Source organism: Phodopus roborovskii, unplaced genomic scaffold (assembly GCF_943737965.1).
Source record: "Phodopus roborovskii unplaced genomic scaffold, PHOROB, whole genome shotgun sequence".
In the NCBI taxonomy this organism is placed as follows: domain Eukaryota; kingdom Metazoa; phylum Chordata; class Mammalia; order Rodentia; family Cricetidae; genus Phodopus; species Phodopus roborovskii.
Genome location: NW_026126625.1, coordinates 3186924 through 3201262, shown reverse-complemented (window position 1 = coordinate 3201262; position 14339 = coordinate 3186924). Strand labels below are relative to the sequence as shown.

The window sequence follows — 14339 nt, the reverse complement described above, 5'->3', positions numbered from 1 at the left end:
ATTCCATATAGTCCTGAAGTTCTAGCTAGCACAATAAGACAGCTAAAGGAAATCAAAGAGATAAAAATTAGAATTAAGAAATCAAAGTATCATTATTTGTAGATGATATGATAGTGTACATAAGTGACCCAAAAAACTCTACCAAGGAAATCATACAGCTGATAAACACCTTTAGTCAAGTGGCTGGATACAAGAATAACTAAAATGCTTATTGGCCCTCCTATGAAAATGAAATAATGAAATTGGAATCAACACCATTTACAATAGCCTCAAATAACTAAAATTATCTTAGTGTAACTCTAAACAAGCAAGTAAAAGACCTTTATGACAAGAACTTCAAGTCTCTGAAGAAGGAAATTGAAGATGTCAGAAGATGAAAAGATCTCCCCTGCTCATGGATCTGTAATGATTAACATAGCAATAATTGCCACCTTTCCAAAAGCAATCTACAGATTCAGTGCAATTCCCATTAAAATTCCCACACAATTCCTTACAGACCTTGAAATTTTGAAATACCAATACTCAACTTCAGATTAAAAAAAAAATTGAGGACAGTTAAAGCAATCCTGTAATATAAATGAATTCCCAGAGGTTCAGCATTCCTGATTTCAAGTTCTACTCCAGAGCTATAATAATTAAAAAGTGCATGATATTGGCATAACAGACAGATAGATCTATGGATCAAATCAAAGACTCAGATGTAAATCCACACACCTATGGACAACTATGATTTTTGACAAGAAATCCAAAGTTATAAAATGGAGAAAATAAAGCATCAACAAATGATGCTGGTCTAACTCGATGTCAGCATGTAGAAAAATGCAAGTAGATCCATATCTGATGGGAGATGCCATTATGTATATATGGTTCTCATACTGGTTAATGAATAAAGCACTATTGGCCAATAGGAAAGGAAGATAGGAGGGACTAGGAGACAATGAGGAAAGAGGAAGTAGTAAGGAGGAGTCAAGATGGAGAGTCTGGAAAGAACAGAACCACCGTTCCTCTGCTCTCGGTGACACCACATGGAAATGCATAGAAATGGGTTCATAATTAAGACAGAGCTAGCTGATTAGAAACTAGAACCTGGCCAACAGCATTATATCAAATACAGAGTCTCTGTGTGTTATTTGGGGCAGGCACGGCGGCGGGACAAGACCAGCAGCAGGCAGAAAAACCTTACTTCTTATACATATCTATCACTTTTCAGAAATCTCAAGTAAAAGTGGATCAAAGAACTCAACATAAATCCTGATATCCTGAACCTGCTAAAAGTGAAAGCAAAGGTTTGAAACATGGTCAGGTTCATTTTTACTGAGTTTTCAAAAAGAGGCCCTATTCCATTTGTTTAGCAGACATCAAATTAAGATGTTAAATTTTACAGTCTGAGTTAATATGGATATAGAAAGGGCTAGATTAGTGGGAATGACTTCAGCTCACTGGTTAGATCAAGTAGAATTCCACTAATATTTAGGAGGGCTAACTCTTGGGGAAAAGGTAGCATCTAGGGCACCCATCTGTCTGGAGAGTTGTTTTCTTGTTTGTTTTGGTTTTTGTTTTTGATTTTGGTTTTAAAATAGGCCATTTCATCCAAATCCAGCTAAGTTTACAAGATCATGGATGAGTGTCAGACATGGAGGTGAGCATCTATAGTCTGTCCACTACCCTGGAATTTCAGAAACAGCTATAGTTCTGGGAAGTGAAAGTTGTCACATTTTTAGAAAGACATATGGAGTCTTGGATGCATTCAGTAAGATTAAAAGAAAAATAAAAACTATTGGATAATAACAATACGATAATGAGAAGAATAATTTACATTTGTAATGGTGACAGGGTGATAAATAAACATTTGTATTATTTTTACAGTGTTGTGCCCCAATACCAAGATATACTAGAAAAAATTAAATCAATATTACCAAGACTTATGCATAAGTTATGATTTTTAATGTAAACGTGAAAATTCTAAAACATATAGCTAGTCATGAGTTCCATCAAAGTTAACTGTCCAGAATACTTTTTTCCTTTGGTGAATCTGTGCTGTTAAATGTTTGCTACTACTTCAAATAGTGACCAACTAGATAAAAAAGATGAGTTTAAGTTTCTTGTTTTTATGATGATGCTTCAGAAAAAAAAAATGAACTTAGGAAGGAAAATACTGACCTAATATAGTGTCAATCAAGAGACTTATAGAATCTGAAAATTTGAGATGTACAAATTGCTTGGGATCCATTGCAGGTTACTTAATAAGAAATTCATTTATTTATCCTTAAGTCTCTGCAACTTCCGTTAGCATGAAACCCAGTGAGTCTGCTTATCGACAAAGGATTCTGATACCTTGCTTTGATAGTCTAAGATCTTGCTGTTTAACTCACCTGAAATTCTGTAACTTCAGAAATGCTGTCTTCTCTCTTGGCTTGGTGGACAAACAGAATTGCCTTAGATGACTCCTGCCTTGGACTTGCTTTACGCAAATTGGGACTGAAACTATTAGAACTCAACACAACTGGAACTCCACAATGATATATTTGTACACCTACCTGGTGCTTTCTTTCTACATGAAGAGCCTGAGCTTCCTCACAACACTGGCCAGAGACCCTTAACAATAATTTGCATGCTCCATCTTAACAGAATAGGTTGTGTTTCTTATGTCTTCCCTTCCTATAACTCAGCATAACATTCTCTTGGTAAAGCAGATAGAGATAGAGATAGATAGATAGATAGATAGATAGATAGATAGATAGATAGATAGATAGACAGACAGATAGATAGATAATTAACTAGATTGAGTATATCAATGGGAAGAAAGATTCTTGACTTCTTTTTAAAAGTCACACTCTATTTACTCAGTTCATATGAGAAGTAAACTTTGTATACCAATAGATAATCATCTAATATCCATTAGATCTTGGTTCAGGAGAACAAACTCTGGACAAGATGTAATTTTGCTGAGTTTACCTCTGATCCAGATAGGGAAAGTTGGGTGATCCAATTCAAAATATTGTCTAGGTAACTTCCTACATGCAATGTTCTACAGTATTGAATTTCTAATAAATAAATAATTTTGACACTAAGAGGTGTTAACTCATTGATTTAAAGCAATCCAAAGCTGTATAAAATATCTCACAAGGAATTCTCCAGAACAAGTCATGCATAGAGGGATTTGCATGACTCTGTGACCATCAGGAACAGGAGCTGCATTCTCATCTTTCCATAAATTTGCCAGGCATCTGTATTGGTAACAGATAGTCATGTCCACAAGAGTGGCCTGCATCATACATCTGGGATGTTAATATGTCAGGGTGGAAAGCCCTTTATGGTTATAGCTGCAGAAATTCTGAGTAAATCTTATGTACTTCTCTCTGCACTGAGAGCCATGAAAAAAGTCTCCACTGGTCTGTGAATATTCAAAAGGAACTCCAACTGCAATGAGAATGCTAATCCAATGATCCAAAAGAGAACACAAGATGGAACCATGACTAGGATTTCCATGATTCATCTATGTAACAGGTCAGACATACGTGAGCTGGTTTAGAGAGTACCCAAAGAGGTGAATGGGACAAATACCCCACAGTAGGGAGAAAAATGTTACTTGCTATTTTCTTCTTCTTCTCCCAGTGGTGATAATGAGAAATTAGAGCAGAAATCATTGTAAAAAGACATCCCTACAAAACCGTTTTAAATAAAAAATAATGAGAACAGAACTAATTTACTTAGCTAATTATCACATGCATTTCACATCAGCCCAAAAGCAACCAGAAATCATTAGCCACACACCCTGCAGTTCTCATCAAGCAGTGGATGAATGAGATAGACTTGGAACTGGCTCTGCAGAAAATGAATCTACCCACTTCAAAAGGTAATAATCACCATGGGCCTCCCCAGTGTGCTCTGTGTCCAAGCTCCCTTGGAGCCTTCAGGAACAAAGTCTTCATCGTCACATTTTTCTAGTTGCCTCCCTAGGTGCTGGAGGTACAAAGTGAATCACATTACATCATTTAATTCATCTCATTAGTGACAGAACAAAATCTCAGTCTTTGGACCCTATTCTCCCATGGGCTTTGCTTTGCAGCCTATACTTAGCTTGATACAGTTTTATCATGTGATAAGGTACTCACTGTGCTCACACCTGTATATAGTTTATGTAATTAACACCTTTGCTCATCTGACAACCATTAATATCCATCCAATAATTCATGCATTCATTCATCCAGTTAAGCAATTAGTTATATGTTACTTGGACTTCATACTTCATTAGATAGTGAGGAAGGAACAAATAAATCCTTGCATATTATGAACTTCTAATATGGTTCATGAGAAGAAATCCTCTGAAATAAGAATGCAGTGTGACATATTATAACATGGTAGCTACATAAAAATTGCAGAGCAAGAGATTTGCCAAACAAAGGGAATCAGAAGAGCATAATTTTTACATTGAGAAGAACAAAGATTAAAAACAATCAGATAACATGCTGCTAGGTCTTGTACACAAATAACACACAGTAGACAAATTATACAACATTACACTGACTGACAAGTTACAGTTACAGTTCAAGTTTTATTTTTTTTGGGGGGGGAGCTGGTTAGATATAGCTTTTGTAGAGGGACTAGTGCAGATAAATTCAAGCTATCTCTTGTTATTCCTAGTTTGGCGCATGAACCAACACAGTTTCCATGTCCTGGAAACTCTTTTGAACTGAAACATCTCAGGCTTCAGCCAAGACCTGATAAATCAGAGCATATATTTGATTGGGTTCTATGCTTACAGGCATAGTAGAGTAGAGGTACCATTCTGCAGCATAAAGTGCATAGTGAACAGTAGCTAACAGGTTAATCAGAGAATAATAAGTGTTAAAAACATAATATAATAACAAACCTCCCAGCCTTTGGCAGACAAAAACCTGCCATGATATGAGAAGCTTTGTAATTGTATTAGAAAAACTTCAGGAGAGAAGCTTTGTAATTGTATTAGAAAAACTTCAGAGTTTTCTTTTTTGTATGTGTCAACAGCAGAAGGTCTGCCCAAAAGCTCTGATGAGCACAGTTGTCACAGTTTCAGATAATTTGACTACATGTCATCTTCATTGGTTAAGAAAGCTAGTATGCTGTTTTTTCTACAGTGTCTCTTCATTATTTTTAAATTATTATTATTACAGGTCTTCTTGAAAGTAGACTAGAAAGATACACAATTTCAAATAAGAATTATTCCAGAAGATCCCAGAAAATGAAAAGTCACTTCCATGTTTCAAGATCAACCTTGAAAAGTTTGAGATTTGGAGAATATATGCTTTTATACACAAAATTCCTGATTACAAAACCCTGAGATAACCTATTTAACCTAAGCATGAACAAATGAGAACAAGGGACTAAGCCAAATAGAAGTGCTCTGACACTGTTAAAATTGCCTAGGTTGTCTGGAAGAAAGAATTGGGGGCACAGAGGAAGCAGCTAATGTTAAGTACCAGAGAAGGTGTGCTAGACCCCACCTACTAGATTGAGACTTGGGCTTCCACAAGCTTGGAAAGAAGAACTGAACCATCCTCTTGGGTTGTTTCAGATATTTATCATCTCATGCCCTAATTTTCTTTTTGTTTCCATGCTAAAATACATTGATCAAAATCAACTCAGAGGGGAAAATGTGGGTTGGACTCACACTTCCAGGTCCCAATCCATTGTGGAGGGATACTAAGGCAGAAACTCAAGACAGGAGTTTGAAACCACAATCTTGGTGAATCACTGCTTCCTGACTTGCTCTTATGCTCACATATAACTGCCCTTTTTAGATAGCTCAGGCTCACCTGCTTAAGGATAGCAGTGGACTAGGCTATCCTATATCACTTAACAATAAGAAAGAATGTCCACAGAGCTGTCCACAGGCCAAACTTTTGGAGGCAAGATTTCAACCAAGGTTCCCTCTTCCCATAAATATGGAGTTGACAACCAAGATTGACTATCAAAGATAGAAGGAAGGGAAGAATTCAGAATTCTTTGTATCTAAGATCGCAGTGAATGTAAGAAGTTTCTTTGGGATTACTACAGCAACATGAGATGATGTAGCAGTCAAAGTTATTCTGAACAAAGAATACAAACAGACACAATTTATCACTGTATGTGGTAATGGGTGAAAAATTCCTACAGCCTTTTGTCAGCAAGCTAGAGGCCTAAAAAAGAAAATGGCCAAAGACCTAAGGGAACCAATAGAATAAAATTTAGTTGAAATTTAAGAGCCAATGACTATGATGGTCAAAGCTGAAGTAAATAGACATCTTAGTCCCATTGAACAGTTGATACACTTTCTTCTGCTTCTTTTTCCTATATGGAACTTGAAATTAGTCAATATCTGCTCACAATGGAGAAACAGAAGTTTTATTATTCAGTCTACCAATGGAATTGAAAATCTCTTCCACAGACATCTTTAGAGAAACACAAGAAAAAGAGGAAGAAAGGGAGGGAGGGAGGAAGGAAGTAAGGAAGAAAGGAATGGAGGGAAATAAACATGTTATAGAATAATCTTTTTGTACACTGTGAAGAAGTGCCTTTGCCAAGGTGCCTTCTGATAAAAGATGTCTGGCCAGTAGCTAGGCAGGAGGGATAGGCAGCATAGGCAGACACATAGGACAATGCTGAGAAGAGGACAGTCTTGGGAGTTGCTAGTGGATTCAAAGAGAACCAAGAATAACCTGCCTTGTAGAAAGAAGGTACTGCCAAATGGCAGAGGATGGTAAGAAATATGGGTTAATTTAAAATATTAGAGTTAGCTAGTAACAAGCCTGAATTATCTGCCAAGCATATATAATTAATGTTAAGTCTCTGTTCCACTTATTGAGCAGCTGGCACTCCCAATAAAAAACTCTGCCTACAAAACCAATGTCTTCCCAGCTATCTAGGAACTGCTAACCTAGTAAAACTTACATGCATCTACCACAATTAAGGAGATAGAAACAAGAAGCCTCACTGTGCACTTTATTTGGCTTGACAAATATGTTTATTGTCTTTATGGAAAAAAAATCTTCATAAAAATTGCTTTGTTTCTCAGAAGCCCATTTCTGAGTTCTGAGGCAGCTTGCCTTCTTTTGGGCAATCTGATCTTCCTTCTTCTTGGCAACATACATCTTGTTAACTTTTCTTTTGGATTTCTCATAGACTGGGTTCTCTTGGGTAGCAGCATGAGCTTTCTTACTTATCTCCTCCATCACGTCTGGAGTTATGATGCTCTTTATGAACTGAGAGAATTGTTTCTTAGAAGCATCTTCATCTTCCTTCATTAGGTAATACATATAGGATGCAACACTCTGAATCATACTGTGTTTCTGATGTATTCTTCACTGAACTTGCCTTCAGAATCATAACCAGAGAATCATTTGGTAATGTGAGGGATAGTCAATCTCTACCCACAGCTCCCTAGGACTCCCAAAACTTTATTGTCAGTTGTAGTTCTGACAAGACCTGCATCCAAATAGAAAATGAAGATACAAGGCTGACTATCACTGCTTTCCAGATTGTATTCTCCAGTCAACTCCACTTGACTACCATAGATCTTACTTATGCTAGATCTATTGAGAAGCCTGTGGCCCAACAGCAGGCCAGTGCAATGAGCTGCAGTATAATTTGTGAGGCAAAATTTCACACCATAATTTTGTAGTTCATGTTCATATGCTGACAGACTATCATATCTCTTCTATATGGGCATATGTGGTCTGACAGATGATATCTCTTTCATTCAAATGAACTATCATCTTGTATTTGGGTATACTATACTTAATTTTTGTTGTGGATAGCCAGTCAATTCAGAGCACAGTAGTTGGTTTTAACCACTTACCATCATCTTAATCTTACTTCATATCTCTTAAGGTAGACTTTATTCTTGACAACTTTCATAAACACTATCCTGTGGGGGGGGACTGCAATTGCAGCTCCACATAAACCTGAAGACCTGATGGTGCTAGGGAGTAAAATCTTTCAATGTAATGATGAACAACAGTCTGCATATACTATGAGGGAAGACTATTCCATTCTATCTCCAGCAAATCTCAGCTTGTGACTGCTTCCCCACAGTAAATAAAACAAGATCCAGCTCACTAAGACATCACCAAATCCTCCTAGATTATATGTTTGTCTCTGTCAAAGGAAACTTAAAGATTATATTGTTTTTCTTCAGAAAATGATACTATGTACAATTCTGATTTCTGATGTTAACACTGATACATGCAGCAGAGACACTGGCTGGATATCAAGATCAGCCCCAGATCTTTCATGCAGATTTCCTATGTTGTTTTCACTGGCTGAGCCAGCTTATGTTATGAGAAGCATACACATGGATGACACATCTTTTCATAACCAGCAATTCTATGCAAGTTCATTAGAAATCTATAATTTCCTACTTTAGAAACAATGTAGAAAAACAAAATGTCAATGATGCCATCATAAAAATAGTATTCAGCCTTCTTCACTTATACCCATAATTAAGAGAGTATTGAATGTTTATTTTGATCCAGTGATAAAGTATTTGTCTCCATATTGACGAGTACAAGTATTGTGAGTGAAATGAGGACCTACTGGGAAAGAGGGGACATTTATTTTGTATAGAGATAGCTCTAATATTGGCATTAGACCACATCTCATTCAGCATCTTTGGAGAACCATTTTTTTCTTCACTGAAAGTATTGCCTGTTCTCATGACACACAGGGCAAAATAGCATGTTAACATGTTATGTCAATAGATGAGGATTATAATCATAGTATACTGAGCACTTTTCAAAGGGATATCTGGACTAATTGCAAATTTTGCTCCTTGGACTTGACATTTGCCTTTAAGCTAATGACCTGGGATTTCTGTTTGTGTATAAAAATGGATTTATTTTGTGATACAATGAAAATGTCCAGGATGAGAAAGAGAAATTTTCAAATGACAATTTGCACAGTGGTCAAAGACAGGGAGATTCAGAAGATGGACTCTGAACTTATACTTGCTCGCTATAATATTTGGAAACCCACTCTACATGCCCAAGCTTCATAAGGTATAAAACAAGGATTTGGGCAGGCATATACCCCATATACTTCCATGGAGACTTTGTCCATGTGTACATTGAATAACATGATTTGTCACCCTTCTTTGCAAGCAGCTTCTGGAGACTATGTTGTTTCATTTGCAAAAGACATAGTTGACATCTTAACCTCATGTAAATCAGAATGTAACTAGATGTGGTCACTGGGTCTTTAAAGAGGTGATAACATTACCATGATATCATTATAACACTTTCTGGTCCAATCTTACCCATGTTCTCATAACCAGAATAAATTTGAGTATGGGGTGACAAAGAGAAGACAGTCTGAAAATGGTGGATAGAAGATGATTCTCTAGAAGCCAAGTTGAAGAAAAGAAAGTTTTGAGATAAAATCAACCCTGAACTCAGACAACTGGTCTCTAGAACTGTGAGGAAATAAATTTATGCTAGGTAATCTTGCAGTGGAAGTTGTTTTGTTCTGATGGTGCTAGCAAGTGAATGTCACACCTGTGTGTCAGGATGAAACCCAAGAATCAGCCATGGGGTTGGAGCATTTATTCCCAGGAAGGTAAGATCAACTGAGGGGAATGCAAACCTTTTTCCATGTTGCATGTTCTCCATATGATTCTTTTTAACTTCCATGTGAAAATGCACTTATATTAGTCCCACTTTTGGGTCACTGAACCAAGTACATCTGTGCATGCCTCAGGAACCAGTGTGTCTATAGTCAAACCTCAGCAGGGGCAGTTGTGTGTGTCCCAGCATTCTGTTCCATCCCTTGTTGGCATATCCATTCCTGATGTTTATTTTCCACTGTGCAGTTTGACTTCCCCCTTATGTGTCTGACCTTCATGGCTGCTGTCAGGGAATCCTGATTTCCTCTTAGAGCCTGGAATATAGACTGGGTGGACTGATAACTAAAAAGTTTCTTCTGTGTGTGCCTGAGAAATTCACAGTGCTTTTATATTAGGACCCTCTTCGTATGTGACAATGTGTATGAGTTTGCAGTTTCTTGCAAACATTGGAAAGGATGGGCAGCATTTTAAAATAGACATGGAGCAAAATGCTGTGGTGTAAAAATAATAGTCATCCTTAATAAAAAGAAGAAAATATCATTTCAGCCCCACAGCAATTTAGTTATTCATTTTTGTGTCTTCTCTGTATAAATACTTTAAAAGTGCAATCATGTAATAGAAGAGTCTGTACTCGGCTGTTCTCATATTGCAGTGAAGATACAGTTCCTCACTGCTGTGTAATCTTAATTGTTATTTTCAGTCTCTGCATAACTATCTTGGTCTATTTTGCACTGCTGTGACAGACACTCACAAACTCAGTAATTCATGAAGAACAGAAGGTTCTTTTGCTTGTTTTCCTAATTGTAGAGGCTGGGATGCTCAATACAAGATCATCCTACCTAGTGGGAACTTAATTTCATCTCATGCCAAAACCATGAATCAGGAAAGGGGAATGGGGACTGATGAGGAGAGAGAGTCAGAGACAGAAACAGACAGAGACCAGATACACAGAGACAGGCAGAGGCAGAGAACCTTAGTCCATTGATAGCTAACCCACTTACTCAGTCCTGTAGTAAAGTATTGATCTACTTAAGACAGTACCATCATGATCTAATCAGTTTCTAATGATCCCTTTCAACAACGATGCACTGCAGAGAAGACTTCAGCATATGAACTATAGGAAATGCCCAAACATATCTGTAAGGAGACATTTAAATGGCTGCTCTAAGTGCCCCAGTTGTTTTAAATAATACAGGCAAAAACATATTCCTTTCTTCCTTTTTTTTAATGTTGTTTTCCTAAGAAAATTTCCCAAGAGGAAAGAAGAACTGAAAATCCAAAGGCATTGGATTTTCAAAAAGTAGTAACAACAGGGGTCATTTGTACAGTGCAGAAGCACATTTGTTTCCTTTCAACTTCATCATAAATTGGGGTCATAGTTATTTTTTTTTATTAAAAGCAGAATGTGACCTTCATTTTGTTTTGGTAGTAATTCCCTGGTCAGAATGTTCAGTATCAGACTTACTCGAGTCTGTGAATTTATCTTCTTATTAACAGACTAAGTAGTGGTAGGGAGGAATGAATATTCATAACTCATTGTCTCCTAGGCAATTTACCAGGGGTTTAGCTTTGCTACATGTTAATCCTCACAGTAACATCTCACCTGAGATTCTCCATGCTTATGGAATGTGGCCTGTCTCACTGGTCTAGCAGGCACAAGAGGTGAATTTTGACTCAGAATTCTTTCCAGTGACAAGTCCACTGGTACTGTTGGGTGAATTTCTAGATCAGAGGCATTGGTCCTGACACAAAAATTAGGCCAGCAACCAGACAGCAGGTTGGATTCTCCAGAAGGACAAACCGATACAACATAGTATAAACTACAACAGAACACCAACACAACAGAAAACAAATACAAGGGAGTATAGGTATAACATGATAACGGATGGGTAGTTCAAGGCTGTCTACACACAGTTTAGAGTTTAATATCTGATCCGTCCGCATAGTAGGATGCATAGGCAGTCTCATTTAGATACAGAAGGCCTAGAGGATTTCTGCCTGGAAAGCCCCTGGTACTTAGCCTACATTAGAATATTGAAAAATATGGGTTTTAATGACAATGAAATAGCTGCAGCAGACCCTAGAAACAAAGAAGATGAACTCACCAGAAAGAAGCAAATGCACATAGCCAAAAGGCAGGCATCTTCATAATTAGGCCATTGTCCAAAGGCATAGACACTCTGAAGAGGGGTTTCTCCCTCTGTTAATTTCTGTAGGAAAAACACCACAAATTTGCCTAGGTCTAGTTGATCCCAAATCCAGTTAAGTTTAGCCCTCACACTGGATGGGACTGCTTTGTCACAGGGCAAACAGTAAAAACTGGGGAATTACTAGTCAGGGCTGCTGACTGAATATATTAGATGAACTCATAGGCCTCGTGTACTGTGGCTTAAATTCACATGAGGAAAAAACTGGGACTGCTCTGTGGGAAGCTCAGACAGAATGTCTAGACCAATGTCTAGACCCAAAGATCAGCTATTCAAATGTGGGATGACTTAGTGCCCCAGAAGTCTAAATTTTTATTTAACTATCTAGTTAAATCTCATTAAAACAGAAATTTACATGTGATATTACCTTCCAACAACTAGTTCTCATAAGTACTAGAAAGTAGGGAAGAAAATCTCAGAATCATACCAAGGGCCTAATATATAAACTCTCCCAAATAGTGTTCAGTAATCTGTGTTATGGGTTGGGAGGTAGTTCAGTCAGTTCAGTCAGTAACATATAGTGACCTGAGTCCAATCCCCCAAACCCACATAACAGCTGGGAATGTGGCCTCATGCTTATAATCCCTGAGATAAGGAAGCAGAAAGAGTTAGATACCTAAGACTCACTGGCAAGCTAGTCTAAGTTATTGGGTGAATCCAAGGACAATGACAGACTGGAAAAAAAAAAACAAACAAAGAAGAAGAAACAAAACAAAACAAAACAACCCAACCAAATACAGGTCTATATGTATATGTACACACACACACTGAATGTGTTTTTCCAGTCCCCCCAGGGTGTCACTACTAAGCAGACACATTGGGACATGGGGAAGTCTCACTGCTGTGGCTTTGTGGATGCCTGCCCCAAGTTAATTAAAATGAAAGGCATTTTATAGTGGGTTTTAGCTACTTAACCAACATCTCTGTAATGTGGTACCCAAAGGCTCTGGAATTCCAGGTAACTGAAATATCTTCGCTTCTTCAACTCTGCCTGGTGATCACTACCTGAACTCTTCAAAACATTCACAAGACTGCAATTTATCAGATTTGTTCCATATGTTCCCATCTGGGTTTCTACATATGTTAATATTGTTTTTCTCTCCTGCTGTCACAATCAGAATGTCTGCTCTCATGACAAGGCACAGCTCTGAGAACCTCCTCCCTTTTTAGTCCCCCAGTAATTGTTATATTCACACTTTGGATGAAGAGCCTGAGATAAGGGTTTAATTTGGATTAATAGGATAATTACCATGTGACAAATGAATGCCAAATACTGTGAAGACTCACTTTGTGAGGGAGTTCTTGGTTTGACAAAGGTTGACTTTCAGGTGTGTTGCCTGAATTCTGAACCTCAGAAATATTTCCCAGGTCTCTGATAAAATTTTGATTCAAACATACTGTTTTCCTTGCTCTTTTCCTGGGTATCTTTAAGAGTCAAGTTTCTCCTCTTTCTCATGGAATCTTGTTATCTGTCCTCAGGCTTTGGTGAGGCATCTGTGTTGACCTTGTATGGACCCCCAAATGTACTTTCAGAAAATGAGGAGAGAGACTTTCAACTCTACCAGAAGACAAGCACACCCTGCCTCTGTCAGAGAGTCTGTGTTCACAGGACATCCAGTGTGTGATGCTTTTATGATTGTTTCTCTGCTTCTCATCCCTGTCAACTTTGAGTTCTTTCAACTGCCAGGGCCTGGCATTAACACTCTGGATGACAATAAGGGCAAGATCTGCGGAACATGGAACAGCCTTGGAACCACCTCGCTGTAGTAGGTACAACACTAACATTTAATAGACATGCTTCAGAGGAAGAAAACACAACTCACTAAGGCAAGAGATGTGGCAAAGATGCTTGAAATAGTGAATATCAGAGGTTGAATTCACACTAGAAACGGCCTTACTCTGGGGTGTGTTGTATTATGTACTTACTTTGTATTTGTGTCTTCACTACCCACAGTCTATAGCATATGCAATACATATATTTACAAAATGGTAGGATTCATCAGCAGTTGTCTGCTAAATGTCATGCTTGGTTCAACACAGACTTTGCTAAGATAAATATTTTTAACTTCTCTCTCTCTCTCTCTTTCTCTCTCTCAGTGTGTGTGTGTGTGTGTGTGTGTGTGTGTGTGTGTGTGTGTGTTGTGTTCCTGTGTGCCGAGTATATGTTGCTGCTGTGTATACTTCACTAACTGGCCTGTGAACTTCTGAGGATTCTCCAGTCTCTGCCTCCCGCATTGCCTTAGGAGCATTGTGATCACAGATTCGAGCTACTGAACACATCTTTGGGAAATGTCTGAAGATTAAAACTCTATTTTGCATACTTGGAAATGCTTTACTCACTGAGCCTTCTCTCAGACCACGGCTAAGAACTTCACAGTCATCATTACCATCTAGAAGCACTGTAAATCCACCTACATAGGTTTACCTGCAAAGATGATATGATGCTGGTTGTATCTGAGCACATGGTATGGAAGGCTGACTTTGCCAAATACGGGACTAGCTGGCATCTCAGGAAAGTGCAAACTGCTAGATATTTGAAGTACTCACTGTTCTTC

At 37.9% G+C, this 14339-nt stretch overlaps 1 pseudogene; it reads right to left on the bottom strand.

Moving 5' to 3' along the window:
* Positions 1 to 3849: 3849 nt before the first annotated feature.
* LOC127238117 (60S ribosomal protein L5-like) lies at positions 3850 to 11194 on the bottom strand (annotated as a pseudogene).
* Positions 11195 to 14339: the final 3145 nt, after the last annotated feature.